The sequence below is a fragment of the Xenopus tropicalis genome, chromosome 7 (assembly GCF_000004195.4).
Source record: "Xenopus tropicalis strain Nigerian chromosome 7, UCB_Xtro_10.0, whole genome shotgun sequence".
In the NCBI taxonomy this organism is placed as follows: Eukaryota; Metazoa; Chordata; class Amphibia; order Anura; family Pipidae; genus Xenopus; species Xenopus tropicalis.
In genome coordinates this window covers 131,848,484-131,870,501 of record NC_030683.2, presented here as the reverse complement: position 1 = coordinate 131,870,501, position 22,018 = coordinate 131,848,484, and positions in this window count along the sequence as shown.

Genomic DNA, 22,018 nt, shown 5'->3' with positions numbered 1-22,018 from the left:
AATAGGGAAGCGCTGAACCCGTAGGGAAACGCGGCGCTAAAGATTCGCCCGAAGCCAAAGCCACATTTGTGCCTTCAGAATAAATGACCTTTTAGTACGATGCAGAGAGTGATATTCTGAGACAGTTTGCAATTGGTCTTCATTTTTTATCTATTGTGGTTTTTGAATTATTTAGCATTTTGTGCAGCAGATCTCTGGTTGCTAGGGTTCAATTTAACCTAGCAACCAGGCAACGGTTTAAACGAGAGACAGGAATATGAATAGGGGAGGGGCTGAATAGAAAGATAAGGAATAAAAAGTAACAATAACAATAAAACTGGAGCCTCACAGAGCAATAGGGTTTGGCTGCCGGGGTCAGTTATCCTGTTGCTAGGGCTCAAATGACCTTAGCAACCAGGGAGGGGTTTGAATGAGAGGCTGATATATGAATAGGGGAGGGGCTGAATAGAAAGATAAGGAATAAAAAGTAACAATAACAATAAAACTGGAGCCTCACAGAGCAATAGGGTTTGGCTGCCGGGGTCAGTGACCCCCATTTGGAAGCTGCAAAGAGTCAGGAAAGGAAGGCGAAGCCACCATTTTATTGTTACATGACATTAAAGGAGAACTAAACCTAATTACCCTGCACAGGCCCCTCCCTTTCTAGTTTCTAGTCACCCCTAATGGCACAATGAGCCCCCAGCTAATAATCACAATACCACCCTGTGCCACCAGGGCGAGGGCCCCAGCACCCCAATAATCTCCCTCACTCACAGTATTAGGCTCCGCCCCCCGGCACTGCAGCCATGTGACCAACAAACATTACATTACATTAACATTTATTTATAAAGCGCCAACATATTCCGCAGCGCTGTACAATAAGTGGGTTTCATACATTGGGCATACAGAGTAACATATAAAGCAATCAGTAACCGATACAGGAGGGGAAGGGAGCCCTGCCCCAAAGAGCTTACACTCTACAAGGAGTAACATATAAAGCAATCAGTAACCGATACAGGAGGGGAAGAGAGCCCTGCCCCAAAGAGCTTACACTCTACAAGGAGTAACATATAAAGCAGTCAGTAACCGATACAAGAGGGGAAGGGAGCCCTGCCCCAAAGAGCTTACACTCTACAAGGAGTAACATATAAAGCAATCAGTAACCGATACAGGAGGGGAAGAGGGCCCTGTCCCAAAGAGCTTACACTCTACAAGGAGTAACATATAAAGCAATCAGTAACCGATACAAGAGGGGAAGGGAGCCCTGCCCAAAAGAGCTTACACTCTACAAGGAGTAACATATAAAGCAATCAGTAACCGATACAGGAGGGGAAGGGAGCCCTGCCCAAAAGAGCTTACACTCTACAAGGAGTAACATATAAAGCAATCAGTAACCGATACAGGAGGGGAAGGGAGCCCTGCCCAAAAGAGCTTACACTCTACAAGGAGTAACATATAAAGCAATCAGTAACCGATACAGGAGGGGAAGGGAGCCCTGCCCCAAAGAGCTTACACTCTACAAGGAGTAACATATAAAGCAATCAGTAACCGATACAAGAGGTGAAGAGAGCCCTGCCCCAAAGAGCTTACAATCTACAAGGAGTAACATATAAAGCAATCAGTAACCGATACAGGAGGGGAAGAGAGCCCTGCCCCAAAGAGCTTACAATCTACAAGGAGTAACATATAAAGCAATCAGTAACCGATACAAGAGGTGAAGAGAGCCCTGCCCAAAAGAGCTTACAATCTACAAGGAGTAACATATAAAGCAATCAATAACCGATACAAGAGGTGAAGAGAGCCCTGCCCCAAAGAGCTTACACTCTACAAGGAGTAACATATAAAGCAATCAGTAACCGATACAGGAGGGGAAGAGAGCCCTGCCCCAAAGAGCTTACACTCTACAAGGAGTAACATATAAAGCAATCAGTAACCGATACAGGAGGGGAAGAGAGCCCTGCCCAAAAGAGCTTACAATCTACAAGGAGTAACATATAAAGCAATCAGTAACCGATACAGGAGGGGAAGGGAGCCCTGCCCAAAAGAGCTTACACTCTACAAGGAGTAACATATAAAGCAATCAGTAACCGATACAGGAGGGGAAGAGAGCCCTGCCCAAAAGAGCTTACACTCTACAAGGAGTAACATATAAAGCAATCAGTAACCGATACAGGAGGGGAAGAGAGCCCTGCCCAAAAGAGCTTACACTCTACAAGGAGTAACATATAAAGCAATCAGTAACCGATACAGGAGGGGAAGGGAGCCCTGCCCAAAAGAGCTTACACTCTACAAGGAGTAACATATAAAGCAATCAGTAACCAATACAAGAGGGGAAGAGAGCCCTGCCCAAAGAGCTTACACTCTACAAGGAGTAACATATAAAGCAATCAGTAACCAATACAAGAGGGGAAGGGAGCCCTGCCCAAAGAGCTTACACTCTACAAGGAGTAACATATAAAGCAATCAGTAACCGATACAGGAGGGGAAGAGAGCCCTGCCCAAAAGAGCTTACACTCTACAAGGAGTAACATATAAAGCAATCAGTAACCGATACAAGAGGGGAAGAGAGCCCTGCCCAAAGAGCTTACAATCAACAAACCTGCCTTCCAATTGGCCAGCCGGCGTGAGGCAGGAATGAGGCCACTAACAGACTTGTTCTCTCACAGAGTTGCCTCAGTTGGGCCGTTACAGGGAGGTGCTGGGGTGTAGGGGCCCAGTATGTTTAAGGGGAGGCGGGGGGAGCCATGAGGGGAGCCATGAGGGGAGCCGGGGGGAGCCATGAGGGGAGCCGGGGGGAGCCATGAGGGGAGCCGGGGGGAGCCATGAGGGGAGCCGGGGGGAGCCATGAGGGGAGCCGGGGGGAGCCATGAGGGGAGCCGGGGGGAGCCATGAGGGGAGCCGGGGGGAGCCATGAGGGGAGCCGGGGGGAGCCATGAGGGGAGCCATGAGGGGAGCCATGAGGGGAGCCGGGGGGAGCCATGAGGGGAGGCGGGGGGAGCCATGAGGGGACATGAGGGGAGCCGGGGGGAGCCATGAGGGGAGCCGGGGGGAGCCATGAGGGGACATGAGGGGAGCCGGGGGGAGCCATGAGGGGACATGAGGGGAGCCGGGGGGAGCCATGAGGGGAGCCGGGGGGAGCCATGAGGGGAGCCGGGGGGAGCCATGAGGGGAGCCGGGGGGAGCCATGAGGGGAGCCATGAGGGGAGCCATGAGGGGAGCCGGGGGAGCCATGAGGGGAGCCGGGGGGAGCCATGAGGGGGAGCCATGAGGGGAGCCGGGGGGAGCCATGAGGGGAGCCGGGGGGAGCCATGAGGGGAGCCGGGGGGAGCCATGAGGGGAGCCATGAGGGGAGCCATGAGGGGAGCCATGAGGGGAGCATGAGGGGAGCCGGGGGGAGCCATGAGGGGAGCCGGGGGGAGCCATGAGGGGAGCCATGAGGGGAGCCATGAGGGGAGCCGGGGGGAGCCATGAGGGGAGCCGGGGGGAGCCATGAGGGGAGCCATGAGGGGAGCCATGAGGGGAGCCGGGGGGAGCCATGAGGGGAGCCGGGGGGAGCCATGAGGGGACATGAGGGGAGCCGGGGGGAGCCATGAGGGGACATGAGGGGAGCCGGGGGAGCCATGAGGGGAGCCGGGGGGAGCCATGAGGGGAGGCGGGGGGAGCCATGAGGGGAGCCATGAGGGGAGCCATGAGGGGAGCCATGAGGGGAGCCGGGGGGAGCCATGAGGGGAGCCGGGGGGAGCCATGAGGGGAGGCGGGGGAGCCATGAGGGGAGCCATGAGGGGAGCCATGAGGGGAGCCATGAGGGGAGCCATGAGGGGAGCCGGGGGGAGCCATGAGGGGAGCTGGGGGAGCCATGAGGGGAGCCATGAGGGGAGCCGGGGGGAGCCATGAGGGGAGCCGGGGGGAGCCATGAGGGGAGGCGGGGGGAGCCATGAGGGGACATGAGGGGAGCCGGGGGGAGCCATGAGGGGAGCCGGGGGGAGCCATGAGGGGACATGAGGGGAGCCGGGGGGAGCCATGAGGGGACATGAGGGGAGCCGGGGGGAGCCATGAGGGGAGCCGGGGGGAGCCATGAGGGGAGCCGGGGGGAGCCATGAGGGGAGCCATGAGGGGAGCCATGAGGGGAGCCATGAGGGGAGCCATGAGGGGAGCCGGGGGGAGCCATGAGGGGAGCCGGGGGGAGCCATGAGGGGAGCCATGAGGGGAGCCGGGGGGAGCCATGAGGGGAGCCATGAGGGGAGCCGGGGGGAGCCATGAGGGGAGCCATGAGGGGAGCCGGGGGGAGCCATGAGGGGAGCCGGGGGGAGCCATGGAGGGGAGCCGGGGGGAGCCATGAGGGGAGCCATGAGGGAGCCGGGGGGAGCCATGAGGGGAGCCGGGGGGAGCCATGAGGGGAGCCGGGGGGAGCCATGAGGGGACATGAGGGGAGCCATGAGGGGAGCCATGAGGGGAGCCATGAGGGGAGCCGGGGGGAGCCATGAGGGGACATGAGGGGAGCCATGAGGGGAGCCATGAGGGGAGCCATGAGGGGAGCCGGGGGGAGCCATGAGGGGAGCCATGAGGGGACAGCAGCAGCCAGGGATCCCCACAGGGGACTGCTCAGTGCAAACCCACCATACATAGTGCAGCACGGCCATTTCATAAACCCGCCATTATTTCCTTTATGGCACAGAAACAGCAACGTCATAGGGGGGAATTCACAAAAGCGCTGATATTCCGACACAATAAAAGTGGAGACAGATTTGTCGGATTTTCCACCATATTCACAAACATCTATCCCCACTTTTGTGAATTTGCCTTTAGCTCTTAGTAAATGTGTCGGCGCCATTAAACCCAGTCCCACAGCGCCAGGAGCCTCGGGGGGAGGAATTTACCCACAGGATTTGCCATTTCATATGCTTTGGGGCATTTCCTGAGGGGGAATTTCAGTTGCCCAGGGAAACTATACATCATTTTTCAGGAAAATCTGGGCTTTCTAATGTTTTCTATATTTCTGTGTAATTCCCCTCCTGTAACGAGATTTAAGGGTCTAAATACCTTCTTCTCTCGCCCCCACTCATTACTGGGCAGCAGCGGCCCCCCCACCAACATGCCCGGGGAATAGAGCTCCAACAGGACTAGGGCCCCCCCCCCACCAACATGCCCGGGGAATAGAGCTCCAACAGGACTAGGGCCCCCCCACCAACATGCCCGGGGAATAGAGCTCCAACAGGACTAGGGCCCCCCCCCACCAACATACCCGGGGAATAGAGCTCCAACAGGACTAGGGCCCCCCACCAACCATACCCGGGGAATAGAGCTCCAACAGGACTAGGCCCCCCCCCACCAACATGCCCGGGAATAGAGCTCCAACAGGACTAGGGCCCCCCCCCACCAACATTGCCCGGGGAATAGAGCTCCAACAGGACTAGGGCCCCCCCACCAACATGCCCGGGGAATAGAGCTCCAACAGGACTAGGGCCCCCCCCACCAACATACCCGGGGAATAGAGCTCCAACAGGACTAGGGCCCCCCCACCAACATACCCGGGGAATAGAGCTCCAACAGGACTAGGGCCCCCCCCCACCCAACATGCCCGGGGAATAGAGCTCCAACAGGACTAGGGCCCCCCCCACCAACATGCCCGGGGAATAGAGCTCCAACAGGACTAGGGCCCCCCCCCCACCAACATGCCCGGGGAATAGAGCTCCAACAGGACTAGGGCCCCCCCACCAACATGCCCGGTGAATAGAGCTCCAACAGGACTAGGGCCCCCCCACCAACATGCCCGGGGAATAGAGCTCCAACAGGACTAGGGCCCCCCCACCAACATGCCCGGTGAATAGAGCTCCAACAGGACTAGGGCCCCCCCACCAACATGCCCGGGGAATAGAGCTCCAACAGGACTAGGGCCCCCCCCCCCACCAACATGCCCGGGGAATAGAGCTCCAACAGGGACTAGGGCCCCCCCCACCAACATGCCCGGGGAATAGAGCTCCAACAGGACTAGGGGCCCCCTCACCAACATGCCCGGGAATAGAGCTCCAACAGGACTAGGGCCCCACCACAGGCCCGGTGAATAGAGCTCCAACAGGACTAGGGCCCCCCACCAACATGCCGGGAATAGAGCTCCAACAGGACTAGGGCCCCCCCACCAACATGCCCGGGGAATAGAGCTCCAACAGGACTAGGGCCCCCCCCCACCAACATGCCCGGGGAATAGAGCTCCAACAGGACTAGGGCCCCCCCCCACCAACATTGCCCGGGGAATAGAGCTCAACAGGACTAGGGCCCCCCACCAACATGCCCGGGGAATAGAGCTCCAACAGGACTAGGGCCCCCCCCCACCAACATGCGCCGGGGAATAGAGCTCCAACAGGACTAGGGCCCCCCCCCCACCAACATGCCCGGGAATAGAGCTCCAACAGGACTAGGGCCCCCCCCCACCAACATGCCGGGGAATAGAGCTCCAACAGGACTAGGGCCCCCCCACCAACATGCCCGGGGAATAGAGCTCCAACAGGACTAGGGCCCCCCACCAACATGCCCGGGGAATAGAGCTCCAACAGGACTAGGGCCCCCCCACCAACATGCCCGGGGAATAGAGCTCCAACAGGACTAGGGGCCCCCCCACCAACATGCCGGGAATAGAGCTTCCAACAGGACTAGGGCCCCCCACCAACATGCCCGGGGAATAGAGCTTCCAACAGGACTAGGGCCCCCCCACCAACATGCCCGGGGAATAGAGCTCCAACAGGACTAGGGCCCCCCACCAACATGCCCGGGGAATAGAGCTCCAACAGGACTAGGGCCCCCCCCCACCAACATGCCGGGGAATAGAGCTCCAACAGGACTAGGGCCCCCCCACCAACATGCCCGGGGAATAGAGCTCCAACAGGACTAGGGCCCCCCCCCACCAACATGCCCGGGGAATAGAGCTCCAACAGGACTAGGGCCCCCCCCCCACCAACATGCCCCGGGGAATAGAGCTCCAACAGGACTAGGGCCCCCCCACCAACATGCCCAGGGAATAGAGCTCCAACAGACTAGGGCCCCCCCACCAACATGACCCAGGGAATAGAGCTCCAACAGGACTAGGGCCCCCCCACCAACATGCCCGGGGAATAGAGCTCCAACAGGACTAGGGCCCCCCCACCAACATGCCCGGGGAATAGAGCTCCAACAGGACTAGGGCCCCCCCACCAACATGCCCGGGGAATAGAGCTCCAACAGGACTAGGGCCCCCCCACCAACATGCCCGGGGAATAGAGCTCCAACAGGACTAGGGCCCCCCCACCAACATGCCCGGGGAATAGAGCTCCAACAGGACTAGGGCCCCCCCACCAACATGCCTGGGGAATAGAGCTCCAACAGGACTAGGGCCCCCCCCCACCAACATGCCCGGGGAATAGAGCTCCAACAGGACTAGGGCCCCCCCACCAACATGCCCGGGGAATAGAGCTCCAACAGGACTAGGGCCCCCCCACCAACATGCCCGGGGAATAGAGCTCCAACAGGACTAGGGCCCCCCCCACCAACATGCCCGGGGAATAGAGCTCCAACAGGACTAGGGCCCCCCCCCCACCAACATGCCCGGGGAATAGAGCTCCAACAGGACTAGGGCCCCCCCACCAACATGCCCGGGGAATAGAGCTCCAACAGGACTAGGGCCCCCCTCCCACCAATATGCCCGGGGAATAGAGCTCCAACAGGACTAGGGCCCCCCCCCACCAATATGCCCGGGGAATAGAGCTCCAACAGGACTAGGGCCCCCCCCCACCAACATGCCCGGGGAATAGAGCTCCAACAGGACTAGGGCCCCCCCCCACCAACATGCCCGGGGAATAGAGCTCCAACAGGACTAGGGCCCCCCCCCACCAACATGCCCGGGGAATAGAGCTCCAACAGGACTAGGGCCCCCCCCCACCAATATGCCCGGGGAATAGAGCTCCAACAGGACTAGGGCCCCCCCCCACCAAACATGCCCGGGGAATAGAGCTCCAACAGGACTAGGGCCCCCCCACCAACATACCCGGGGAATAGAGCTCCAACAGGACTAGGGCCCCCCCCCACCAACATGCCCGGGGAATAGAGCTCCAACAGGACTAGGGCCCCCCCCCACCAACATGCCCGGGGAATAGAGCTCCAACAGGACTAGGGCCCCCCCCACCAACATGCCCGGGGAATAGAGCTCCAACAGGACTAGGGCCCCCCACCAACATGCCCGGGGAATAGAGCTCCAACAGGACTAGGGCCCCCCCCCCACCAACATGCCCGGGGAATAGAGCTCCAACAGGACTAGGGCCCCCCCACCAACATGCCCGGGGAATAGAGCTCCAACAGGACTAGGGCCCCCCCCCCACCAACATGCCCGGTGGAATAGAGCTCCAACAGGACTAGGGCCCCCCCCCCACCAACATGCCCGGTGAATAGAGCTCCAACAGGACTAGGGCCCCCCCACCAACATGGCCCGGGGAATAGAGCTCCAACAGGACTAGGGCCCCCCCCACCAACATGCCCGGGGAATAGAGCTCCAACAGGACTAGGGCCCCCCCCTCACCAACATGCCCGGGGAATAGAGCTCCAACAGGACTAGGGCCCCCCCACCAACATGCCCGGGGAATAGAGCTCCAACAGGACTAGGGCCCCCACCACATGCCCGGGGATAGAGCTCCAACAGGACTAGGGCCCCCACCAACATGCCCGGGGAATAGAGCTCCAACAGGGACTAGGGCCCCCCCACCAACATGCCCGGGGAATAGAGCTCCAACAGGACTAGGGCCCCCCCACCAACATGCCTGGGGAATAGAGCTCCAACAGGACTAGGGCCCCCCCACCAACATGCCCGGGGAATAGAGCTCCAACAGGACTAGGGCCCCCCCCCACCAACATGCCCGGGGAATAGAGCTCCAACAGGACTAGGGCCCCCCCACCAACATGCCCGGGGAATAGAGCTCCAACAGGACTAGGGCCCCCCCCCCACCAACATGCCCGGGGAATAGAGCTCCAACAGGACTAGGGCCCCCCCCCACCAACATGCCCGGGGAATAGAGCTCCAACAGGACTAGGGCCCCCCCCACCAACATGCCCGGGGAATAGAGCTCCAACAGGACTAGGGCCCCCCCCCACCAATATGCCCGGGGAATAGAGCTCCAACAGGACTAGGGCCCCCCCCCACCAACATGCCCGGGGAATAGAGCTCCAACAGGACTAGGGCCCCCCCCCACCAACATACCCGGGGAATAGAGCTCCAACAGGACTAGGGCCCCCCCCCACCAACATGCCCGGGGAATAGAGCTCCAACAGGACTAGGGCCCCCCCCCACCAAACATGCCCGGGGAATAGAGCTCCAACAGGACTAGGGCCCCCCACCAACATGCCCGGGAATAGAGCTCCAACAGGACTAGGGCCCCCCCACCAACATGCCCGGTGAATAGAGCTCCCAACAGGACTAGGGCCCCCCCACCAACATGCCCGGTGAATAGAGCTCCAACAGGACTAGGGCCCCCCCACCAACATGCCCGGGGAATAGAGCTCCAACAGGACTAGGGCCCCCCCACCAACATGCCCGGTGAATAGAGCTCCAACAGGACTAGGGCCCCCCCACCAACATGCCCGGGGAATAGAGCTCCAACAGGACTAGGCCCCCCACCAACATGCCCGGGGAATAGAGCTCCAACAGGACTAGGGCCCCCCACCAACATGCCCGGGGAATAGAGCTCCAACAGGACTAGGGCCCCCCCACCAACATGCCCGGGGAATAGAGCTCCAACAGGACTAGGGCCCCCCCACCAACATGCCCGGGGAATAGAGCTCCAACAGGGACTAGGGCCCCCCCCCCACCAACATGCCCGGTGAATAGAGCTCCAACAGGACTAGGGCCCCCCCCCACCAACATGCCCGGGGAATAGAGCTCCAACAGGACTAGGGCCCCCCCCACCAAACATGCCCGGGGAATAGAGCTCCAACAGGACTAGGGCCCCCCCACCAACATGCCCGGGGAATAGAGCTCCAACAGGACTAGGGCCCCCCCACCAACATGCCCGGGGAATAGAGCTCCAACAGGACTAGGGCCCCCCCCCACCAACATGCCCGGTGAATAGAGCTCCAACAGGACTAGGGCCCCCCCCCCACCAACATGCCCGGGGAATAGAGCTCCAACAGGACTAGGGCCCCCCCCCACCAACATGCCCGGGGAATAGAGCTCCAACAGGACTAGGGCCCCCCCCACCAACATGCCCGGGGAATAGAGCTCCAACAGGACTAGGGCCCCCCCCCACAAACATACCCGGGGAATAGAGCTCCAACAGGACTAGGGCCCCCCCACCAACATGCCCGGGGAATAGAGCTCCAACAGGACTAGGGCCCCCCCACCAACATGCCCGGGGAATAGAGCTCCAACAGGACTAGGGCCCCCCACCAACATGCCCGGGGAATAGAGCTCCAACAGGACTAGGGCCCCCCCACCAACATGCCCGGGGAATAGAGCTCCAACAGGACTAGGGCCCCCCCCCCACCAACATGCCCGGGGAATAGAGCTCCAACAGGACTAGGGCCCCCCCCCCCACCAACATGCCCGGGGAATAGAGCTCCACAGGACTAGGGCCCCCCCCCCACCAACATGCCCGGGGAATAGAGCTCCAACAGGACTAGGGCCCCCCCCCCCACCAACATGCCCGGGGAATAGAGCTCCAACAGGACTAGGGCCCCCCCACCACCAACATGCCCGGGGAATAGAGCTCCAACAGGACTAGGGCCCCCCCCCACCAACATGCCCGGGGAATAGAGCTCCAACAGGACTAGGGCCCCCCCACCAACATGCCCGGGGAATAGAGCTCCAACAGGACTAGGGCCCCCCCCCCACCAACATGCCCGGGGAATAGAGCTCCAACAGGACTAGGGCCCCCCCACCAACATGCCCGGGGAATAGAGCTCCAACAGGACTAGGGCCCCCCACCAACATGCCCGGGGAATAGAGCTCCAACAGGACTAGGGCCCCCCACCAACATGCCCGGGGAATAGAGCTCCAACAGGACTAGGGCCCCCCCCCACCAACATGCCCGGGGAATAGAGCTCCAACAGGACTAGGGCCCCCCCCCACCAACATGCCCGGGGAATAGAGCTCCAACAGGACTAGGGCCCCCCCACCAACATGCCCGGGGAATAGAGCTCCAACAGGACTAGGGCCCCCCCCACCAATATGCCCGGGGAATAGAGCTCCAACAGGACTAGGGCCCCCCCCCACCAATATGCCCGGGGAATAGAGCTCCAACAGGACTAGGGCCCCCCCCCACCAACATGCCCGGGGAATAGAGCTCCAACAGGACTAGGGCCCCCCCACCAACATGCCCGGGGAATAGAGCTCCAACAGGACTAGGGCCCCCCCCCACCAACATGCCCGGGAATAGGCTCCACAGGACTAGGGCCCCCCACCAATATGCCCGGGGAATAGAGCTCCAACAGGACTAGGGCCCCCCCCCACCAACATGCCCGGGGAATAGAGCTCCAACAGGACTAGGGCCCCCCCCCACCAACATACCCGGGGAATAGAGCTCCAACAGGACTAGGGCCCCCCCCCACCAACATGCCCGGGGAATAGAGCTCCAACAGGACTAGGGCCCCCCCCCACCAACATGCCCGGGGAATAGAGCTCCAACAGGACTAGGGCCCCCCCACCAACATGCCCGGGGAATAGAGCTCCAACAGGACTAGGGCCCCCCCACCAACATGCCCGGTGAATAGAGCTCCAACAGGACTAGGGCCCCCCCACCAACATGCCCGGTGAATAGAGCTCCAACAGGACTAGGGCCCCCCCACCAACATGCCCGGGGAATAGAGCTCCAACAGGACTAGGGCCCCCCCACCAACATGCCCGGTGAATAGAGCTCCAACAGGACTAGGGCCCCCCCACCAACATGCCCGGGGAATAGAGCTCCAACAGGACTAGGGCCCCCCCACCAACATGCCCGGGGAATAGAGCTCCAACAGGACTAGGGCCCCCCCACCAACATGCCCGGTGAATAGAGCTCCAACAGGACTAGGGCCCCCCCACCAACATGCCCGGGGAATAGAGCTCCAACAGGACTAGGGCCCCCCACCAACATGCCCGGGGAATAGAGCTCCAACAGGACTAGGGCCCCCCCCCACCAACATGCCCGGTGAATAGAGCTCCAACAGGACTAGGGCCCCCCCCACCAACATGCCCGGGGAATAGAGCTCCAACAGGACTAGGGCCCCCCCCCACCAACATGCCCGGGGAATAGAGCTCCAACAGGACTAGGGCCCCCCCACCAACATGCCCGGGGAATAGAGCTCCAACAGGACTAGGGCCCCCCCCCACCAACATGCCCGGGGAATAGAGCTCCAACAGGACTAGGGCCCCCCCCCCACCAACATACCCGGGGAATAGAGCTCCAACAGGACTAGGGCCCCCCCACCAACATGCCCGGGGAATAGAGCTCCAACAGGACTAGGGCCCCCCCACCAACATGCCCGGGGAATAGAGCTCCAACAGGACTAGGGCCCCCCCACCAACATGCCCGGGGAATAGAGCTCCAACAGGACTAGGGCCCCCCCCCACCAACATGCCCGGGGAATAGAGCTCCAACAGGACTAGGGCCCCCCCCCACCAACATGCCCGGGGAATAGAGCTCCAACAGGACTAGGGCCCCCCACCACCAACATGCCCGGGGAATAGAGCTCCAACAGGACTAGGGCCCCCCCCCACCAACATGCCCGGGGAATAGAGCTCCAACAGGACTAGGGCCCCCCCACCAACATGCCCGGGGAATAGAGCTCCAACAGGACTAGGGCCCCCCCCCCACCAACATGCCCGGGGAATAGAGCTCCAACAGGACTATGGCCCCCCCACCAACATGCCCGGGGAATAGAGCTCCAACAGGACTAGGGCCCCCCCACCAACATGCCCGGGGAATAGAGCTCCAACAGGACTAGGGCCCCCCCACCAACATGCCCGGGGAATAGAGCTCCAACAGGACTAGGGCCCCCCCCCACCAACATGCCCGGGGAATAGAGCTCCAACAGGACTAGGGCCCCCCCCCACCAAACATGCCCGGGGAATAGAGCTCCAACAGGACTAGGGCCCCCCCCCCCACCAACATGCCCGGGGAATAGAGCTCCAACAGGACTAGGGCCCCCCCCCCACCAACATGCCCGGGGATAGAGCTCCAACAGGACTAGGCCCCCCACCAACATGCCCGGGGAATAGAGCTCCAACAGGACTAGGGCCCCCCCACCAAACATGCCCGGGGAATAGAGCTCCAACAGGACTAGGGCCCCCCCACCAACATGCCCGGGGAATAGAGCTCCAACAGGACTAGGGCCCCCCCCACCAACATGCCCGGGGAATAGAGCTCCAACAGGACTAGGGCCCCCCCCCACCAACATGCCCGGGAATAGAGCTCCAACAGGACTAGGGCCCCCCCCCATGCCCGGGAAGCTCAACAGGCTAGGGCCCCCCCAACATGCCCGGGGAATAGAGCTCCAACAGGACTAGGGCCCCCCCACCAACATGCCCGGTGAATAGAGCTCCAACAGGACTAGGGCCCCCCACCAACATGCCCGGGGAATAGAGCTCCAACAGGACTAGGGCCCCCCCACCAACATGCCCGGGGAATAGAGCTCCAACAGGACTAGGGCCCCCCCACCAACATGCCCGGTGAATAGAGCTCCAAACAGGACTAGGGCCCCCCCACCAACATGCCCGGGGAATAGAGCTCCAACAGGACTAGGGCCCCCCCACCAACATGCCCGGGGAATAGAGCTCCAACAGGACTAGGGCCCCCCCCCCACCAACATGCCCGGTGAATAGAGCTCCAACAGGACTAGGGCCCCCCCCACCAACATGCCCGGGGAATAGAGCTCCAACAGGACTAGGGCCCCCCCCCACCAACATGCCCGGGGAATAGAGCTCCAACAGGACTAGGGCCCCCCCACCAACATGCCCGGGGAATAGAGCTCCAACAGGACTAGGGCCCCCCCCACCAACATGCCCGGGGAATAGAGCTCCAACAGGACTAGGGCCCCCCCCACCCAACATACCCGGGGAATAGAGCTCCAACAGGACTAGGGCCCCCCCACCAACATGCCCGGGGAATAGAGCTCCAACAGGACTAGGGCCCCCCCACCAACATGCCCGGGGAATAGAGCTCCAACAGGACTAGGGCCCCCCCACCAACATGCCCGGGGAATAGAGCTCCAACAGGACTAGGCCCCCCCCACCAACATGCCCGGGGAATAGAGCTCCAACAGGACTAGGGCCCCCCCACCAACATGCCCGGGGAATAGAGCTCCAACAGGACTAGGGCCCCCCCACCAACATGCCCGGGGAATAGAGCTCCAACAGGACTAGGGCCCCCCCCCACCAACATGCCCGGGGAATAGAGCTCCAACAGGACTAGGGCCCCCCCCACCAACATGCCCGGGGAATAGAGCTCCAACAGGACTAGGGCCCCCCCCCACCAACATGCCCGGGAATAGAGCTCCAACAGGACTAGGGCCCCCCCACCACCAACATGCCCGGGGAATAGAGCTCCAACAGGACTAGGGCCCCCCCCACCAACATGCCCGGGGAATAGAGCTCCAACAGGACTAGGGCCCCCCCCACCAACATGCCCGGGGAATAGAGCTCCAACAGGACTAGGGCCCCCCCCCCACCAACATGCCCGGGAATAGAGCTCCAACAGGACTAGGGCCCCCCCCCACCAACATGCCCGGGGAATAGAGCTCCAACAGGACTAGGGCCCCCCCCACCAACATGCCCGGGGAATAGAGGCTCCAACAGGACTAGGGCCCCCCCCCACCAACATGCCCGGGGAATAGAGCTCCAACAGGACTAGGGCCCCCCCCACCAACATGCCCGGGAATAGAGCTCCAACAGGACTAGGGCCCCCCCCCACCAACATGCCCGGGGAATAGAGCTCCAACAGGACTAGGGCCCCCCCCCACCAACATGCCCGGGGAATAGAGCTCCAACAGGACTAGGGCCCCCCCCCCACCAACATGCCCGGGGAATAGAGCTCCAACAAGGACTAGGGCCCCCCCCCCCCACCAACATGCCCGGCGGAATAGAGCTCCAACAGGACTAGGGCCCCCCCCACCAACATGCCCGGGGAATAGAGCTCCAACAGGACTAGGGCCCCCCACCAACATCCCGGGGAATAGAGCTCCAACAGGACTAGGGCCCCCCCCCACCAACATGCCGGGGAATAGAGCTCCAACAGGACTAGGGCCCCCCCCCCACCAACATGCCCGGGGGAATAGAGCTCCAACAGGACTAGGGCCCCCCCCCCCACCAACATTGCCCGGGGAATAGAGCTCCAACAGGACTAGGGCCCCCCCCCACCAACATGCCCGGGGAATAGAGCTCCAACAGGACTAGGGCCCCCCCCCCCACCAACATGCCCGGGAATAGAGCTCCAACAGGACTAGGGCCCCCCCCCCACCAACATGCCCGGGGAATAGAGCTCCAACAGGACTAGGGCCCCCCCCCACCAACATGCCCGGGGGAATAGAGCTCCAACAGGACTAGGGGCCCCCCCCCCACCAACATGCCCGGGGGAATAGAGCTCCAACAGGACTAGGGGCCCCCCCCCCCCCCCCACCAACATGCCCGGGGGAATAGAGCTCCAACAGGACTAGGGCCCCCCCCCCCACCAACATGCCCGGGGAATAGAGCTCCAACAGGACTAGGGCCCCCCCCCACCAACATGCCCGGGGAATAGAGCTCCAACAGGACTAGGGCCCCCCCCCCACCAACATGCCCGGGGAATAGAGCTCCAACAGGACTAGGGCCCCCCCCCCACCAACATGCCCGGGGAATAGAGCTCCAACAGGACTAGGGCCCCCCGGGTTTTTATCCAGCGCCCTGTGGGGCCAGTCCAGCCCTGTACCCCAATATCCCAGTGTGGGTGCCAGTGTGTAGGTGCTGTTTGCTGATCCCCAAGGGGCTGCTGGGAACAGGTGGGGGGGCAATGCTGTCGGGCAGCTCTGTAGTTCTGAACATGCTATGGGGGCAGATACGTTGGGGCAAATGTCAGTGAGGGGATTACAGAGGGGGCACTGCTGCTAAAACTAAACATTTGCCAATATATTCACTCAGAATGTTATTATTGCCTCATTAATTAAGATAAAACTCCCATAACAATGCGAATGTGAGGGGAAAACTTTTTATATATAAGATATAAATTAAATTTTTTTTAATCAGTGATTTACTTGTTTATGAAATGTTAATGAGGCTTTTGCCCCTATGGTTCGAGGGTGAGACAGAGACTTGCCCCCTAACAATAGTCTGCTGATCCCCGTTAACCTGTTACTGACCCCCCAATGGGGCCCCTACCAGAGGTGGGAAATGGAGACTGGGGGAAACAGAACAGAAGAGCTTAGAATTGATCTGACAGTTACACTGAGCTTTACTCCATTTTGAAAATGTTGGGAAAAAATGTTGTTAAAACATCGTATAAATGTCGTTTAAACGACAAATTCACAAAAGTGTCAGTAACTGTCTTTCTTTCACCAAAAACAGAAAAGTGGCAGTTGAGTCGGAATTCAGGCGGATTTCTGTTTGTGAATCTGGAGAAAGTGTTTTCCCCCAGTTTTACTCCAATAAAGGGCCATCTCCACTTTTGTGAATTCCCCCCATAGAGTCGCGGTGCATTTAAATCTCTGCTCCCCGCCAGCTGTTGGGCAGGAGATTTATAATGCCAACACATCTGGGCATAGTGCCCCGGGCCCTTGTGAGGCCCTTTTTGCAGAGGGGCCCGGGCGCAGAGTCGTTACGCCACCGTGGTACCAGGCAAAAAACCAAATTTACATTTTTTAAAATAGAAATTCAGCTTGGTTACTGCAGAAAAATGAAGTTGCCGACCCGACGCAGCGCCCCACGTGCCCGGGTTGCCAACCTGATCGGCCCCGGAATGGGCGCCCCACGTGCCCGGGTTGCCAACCTGATCGGCCCCGGAATGGGCGCCCCATGTGCCCGTGTTGCCAACCTGATCGGCCCCGGAATGGGCGTCCCACGTGCCCGGGTTGCCAACCTGATCGGCCCCGGAATGGGCGCCCCACGTGCCCGGGTTGCCAACCTGATCGGCCCCGGAATGGGCGCCCCATGTGCCCGTGTTGCCAACCTGATCGGCCCCGGAATGGGCGTCCCACGTGCCCGGGTTGCCAACCTGATTGGCCCCGGAATGGGCGCCCCACGTGCCCGGGTTGCCAACCTGATCGGCCCCGGAATGGGCGTCCCACGTGCCCGGGTTGCCAACCTGATCGGCCCCGGAATGGGCGTCCCACGTGCCCGGGTTGCCAACCTGATCGGCCCCGGAATGGGCACCTCATGTGCCTGGGTTGCCAACCTGATCGGCCCCGGAATGGGCGCCCCTTGTGCCTGGGTTGCCAACCTGATCGGCCCCGGAATGGGCGCCCCTTGTGCCCGTGTTGCCAACCTGATGCCAAGGTTATTTATAGGGAAAAATGATGAAAATCTCGAAGGCCAGAATTTATTCCAGGAAAGGTGGCAGCGCGACTAAGGGGTATATACTGTGTAAAAAGTGGAGGGAAGCATTACCGGTGATTTTGCCCAGGGCAGCCAATTAGCAATTAGATTTTAACAGTTGTAGAGTGTAAGCTCTTTGGGGCAGGGCTCTCTTCACCTCCTGTATCGGTTACTGATTGCTTTATATGTTACTCCTTGTAGAGTGTAAGCTCTTTTGGGCAGGGCTCTCTTCCCCTCCTGTATCGGTTACTGATTGCTTTATATGTTACTCCTTGTAGAGTGTAAGCTCTTTGGGGCAGGGCTCCCTTCCCCTCCTGTATCGGTTACTGATTGCTTTATATGTTACTCCTTGTAGAGTGTAAGCTCTTTTGGGCAGGGCTCTCTTCACCTCCTGTATCGGTTACTGATTGCTTTATATGTTACTCCTTGTAGAGTGTAAGCTCTTTAGGGCAGGGCTCCCTTCCCCTCCTGTATCGGTTACTGATTGCTTTATATGTTACTCCTTGTAGAGTGTAAGCTCTTTGGGGCAGGGCTCCTTTCCCCTCCTGTATCGGTTATTGATTGCTTTATATGTTACTCCTTGTAGAGTGTAAGCTCTTTGGGGCAGGGCTCCTTTCCCCTCCTGTATCGGTTATTGATTGCTTTATATGTTACTCCTTGTAGAGTGTAAGCTCTTTTGGGCAGGGCTCCTTTCCCCTCCTGTATCGGTTACTGATTGCTTTATATGTTACTCCTTGTAGAGTGTAAGCTCTTTTGGGCAGGGCTCCCTTCCCCTCTTGTATCGGTTACTGATTGCTTTATATGTTACTCCTTGTAGAGTGTAAGCTCTTTTGGGCAGGGCTCTCTTCCCCTCTTGTATTGGTTATTGATTGCTTTATATGTTACTCCTTGTAGAGTGTAAGCTCTTTTGGGCAGGGCTCTCTTCCCCTCCTGTATCGGTTACTGATTGCTTTATATGTTACTCCTTGTAGAGTGTAAGCTCTTTTGGGCAGGGCTCCCTTCCCCTCCTGTATCGGTTACTGATTGCTTTATATGTTACTCCTTGTAGAGTGTAAGCTCTTTTGGGCAGGGCCCTCTTCCCCTCCTGTATCGGTTACTGATTGCTTTATATGTTACTCCTTGTAGAGTGTAAGCTCTTTTGGGCAGGGCTCCCTTCCCCTCCTGTATCGGTTACTGATTGCTTTATATGTTACTCCTTGTAGAGTGTAAGCTCTTTGGGGCAGGGCTCCCTTCCCCTCCTGTATCGGTTACTGATTGCTTTATATGTTACTCCTTGTAGAGTGTAAGCTCTTTTGGGCAGGGCTCCCTTCCCCTCCTGTATCGGTTACTGATTGCTTTATATGTTACTCCTTGTAGAGTGTAAGCTCTTTGGGGCAGGGCTCCCTTCCCCTCCTGTATCGGTTACTGATTGCTTTATATGTTACTCCTTGTAGAGTGTAAGCTCTTTGGGCAGGGCTCCCTTCCCCTCCTGTATCGGTTACTGATTGCTTTATATGTTACTCCTTGTAGATTGTAAGCTCTTTGGGGCAGGGCTCCCTTCCCCTCCTGTATCGGTTACTGATTGCTTTATATGTTACTCCTTGTAGAGTGTAAGCTCTTTGGGGCAGGGCTCTCTTCCCCTCCTGTATCGGTTACTGATTGCTTTATATGTTACTCCTTGTAGAGTGTAAGCTCTTTTGGGCAGGGCTCTCTTCCCCTCCTGTATCGGTTACTGATTGCTTTATATGTTACTCCTTGTAGAGTGTAAGCTCTTTGGGGCAGGGCTCTCTTCCCCTCCTGTATCGGTTACTGATTGCTTTATATGTTACTCCTTGTAGAGTGTAAGCTCTTTGGGGCAGGGCTCCCTTCCCCTCCTGTATCGGTTACTGATTGCTTTATATGTTACTCCTTGTAGAGTGTAAGCTCTTTTGGGCAGGGCTCTCTTCCCCTCTTGTATCGGTTACTGATTGCTTTATATGTTACTCCTTGTAGAGTGTAAGCTCTTTGGGGCAGGGCTCCCTTCCCCTCTTGTATCGGTTACTGATTGCTTTATATGTTACTCCTTGTAGAGTGTAAGCTCTTTGGGGCAGGGCTCCCTTCCCCTCCTGTATCGGTTACTGATTGCTTTATATGTTACTCCTTGTAGAGTGTAAGCTCTTTTGGGCAGGGCTCTCTTCCCCTCCTGTATCGGTTACTGATTGCTTTATATGTTACTCCTTGTAGAGTGTAAGCTCTTTGGGGCAGGGCTCCCTTCCCCTCCTGTATCGGTTACTGATTGCTGTATATGTTACTCCTTGTAGAGTGTAAGCTCTTTGAGGCAGGACTCTCTTCCCCTCTTGTATCGGTTACTGATTGCTTTATATGTTACTCCTTGTAGAGTGTAAGCTCTTTTGGGCAGGGCTCTCTTCCCCTCCTGTATCGGTTACTGATTGCTTTATATGTTACTCCTTGTAGAGTGTAAGCTCTTTGGGGCAGGGCTCCCTTCCCCTCTTGTATCGGTTACTGATTGCTTTATATGTTACTCCTTGTAGAGTGTAAGCTCTTTGGGGCAGGGCTCTCTTCCCCTCTTGTATCGGTTACTGATTGCTTTATATGTTACTCCTTGTAGAGTGTAAGCTCTTTGGGGCAGGGCTCCCTTCCCCTCCTGTATCGGTTACTGATTGCTTTATATGTTACTCCTTGTAGAGTGTAAGCTCTTTGGGGCAGGGCTCCCTTCCCCTCTTGTATCGGTTACTGATTGCTTTATATGTTACTCCTTGTAGAGTGTAAGCTCTTTGGGGCAGGGCTCCCTTCCCCTCCTGTATCGGTTACTGATTGCTTTATATGTTACTCCTTGTAGAGTGTAAGCTCTTTGGGGCAGGACTCTCTTCCCCTCTTGTATCGGTTACTGATTGCTTTATATGTTACTCCTTGTAGAGTGTAAGCTCTTTGGGGCAGGGCTCTCTTCCCCTCCTGTATCGGTTACTGATTGCTGTATATGTTACTCCTTGTAGAGTGTAAGCTCTTTGGGGCAGGGCTCCCTTCCCTCCTGTATCGGTTACTGATTGCTTTATATGTTACTCCTTGTAGAGTGTAAGCTCTTTGGGGCAGGACTCTCTTCCCCTCCTGTATCGGTTACTGATTGCTTTATATGTTACTCCTTGTAGAGTGTAAGCTCTTTGGGGCAGGGCTCTCTTCCCCTCCTGTATCGGTTACTGATTGCTGTATATGTTACTCCTTGTAGAGTGTAAGCTCTTTGGGGCAGGGCTCCCTTCCCCTCCTGTATCGGTTACTGATTGCTTTATATGTTACTCCTTGTAGAGTGTAAGCTCTTTTGGGCAGGGCTCTCTTCCCCTCCTGTATTGGTTACTGATTGCTTTATATGTTACTCCTTGTAGAGTGTAAGCTCTTTTGGGCAGGGCTCCCTTCCCCTCCTGTATCGGTTACTGATTGCTTTATATGTTACTCCTTGTAGAGTGTAAGCTCTTTTGGGCAGGGCTCCCTTCCCCTCCTGTATCGGTTACTGATTGCTTTATATGTTACTCCTTGTAGAGTGTAAGCTCTTTGGTCAGGGCCCTCTTCCCCTCCTGTATTGGTTACTGATTGCTTTATATGTTACTCCTTGTAGAGTGTAAGCTCTTTTGGGCAGGGCTCCCTTCCCCTCCTGTATCGGTTACTGATTGCTTTATATGTTACTCCTTGTAGAGTGTAAGCTCTTTTGGGCAGGGCTCTCTTCCCCTGCTGTATTGGTTACTGATTGCTTTATATGTTACTCCTTGTAGAGTGTAAGCTCTTTTGGGCAGGGCTCCCTTCCCCTCCTGTATCGGTTACTGATTGCTTTATATGTTACTCCTTGTAGAGTGTAAGCTCTTTTGGGCAGGGCTCTCTTCCCCTGCTGTATTGGTTACTGATTGCTTTATATGTTACTCCTTGTAGAGTGTAAGCTCTTTTGGGCAGGGCTCCCTTCCCCTCCTGTATCGGTTACTGATTGCTTTATATGTTACTCCTTGTAGAGCGTAAGCTCTTTTGGGCAGGGCTCCCTTCCCCTCCTGTATCGGTTACTGATTGCTTTATATGTTACTCCTTGTAGAGTGTAAGCTCTTTTGGGCAGGGCTCTCTTCCCCTGCTGTATTGGTTACTGATTGCTTTATATGTTACTCCTTGTAGAGTGTAAGCTCTTTTGGGCAGGGCTCCCTTCCCCTCCTGTATCGGTTACTGATTGCTTTATATGTTACTCCTTGTAGAGTGTAAGCTCTTTGGTCAGGGCCCTCTTCCCCTCCTGTATTGGTTACTGATTGCTTTATATGTTACTCCTTGTAGAGTGTAAGCTCTTTTGGGCAGGGCTCCCTTCCCCTCCTGTATCGGTTACTGATTGCTTTATATGTTACTCCTTGTAGAGTGTAAGCTCTTTTGGGCAGGGCTCCCTTCCCCTCCTGTATCGGTTACTGATTGCTTTATATGTTACTCCTTGTAGAGTGTAAGCTCTTTTGGGCAGGGCTCCCTTCCCCTCCTGTATTGGTTACTGATTGCTTTATATGTTACTCCTTGTAGAGTGTAAGCTCTTTTGGGCAGGGCTCCCTTCCCCTCCTG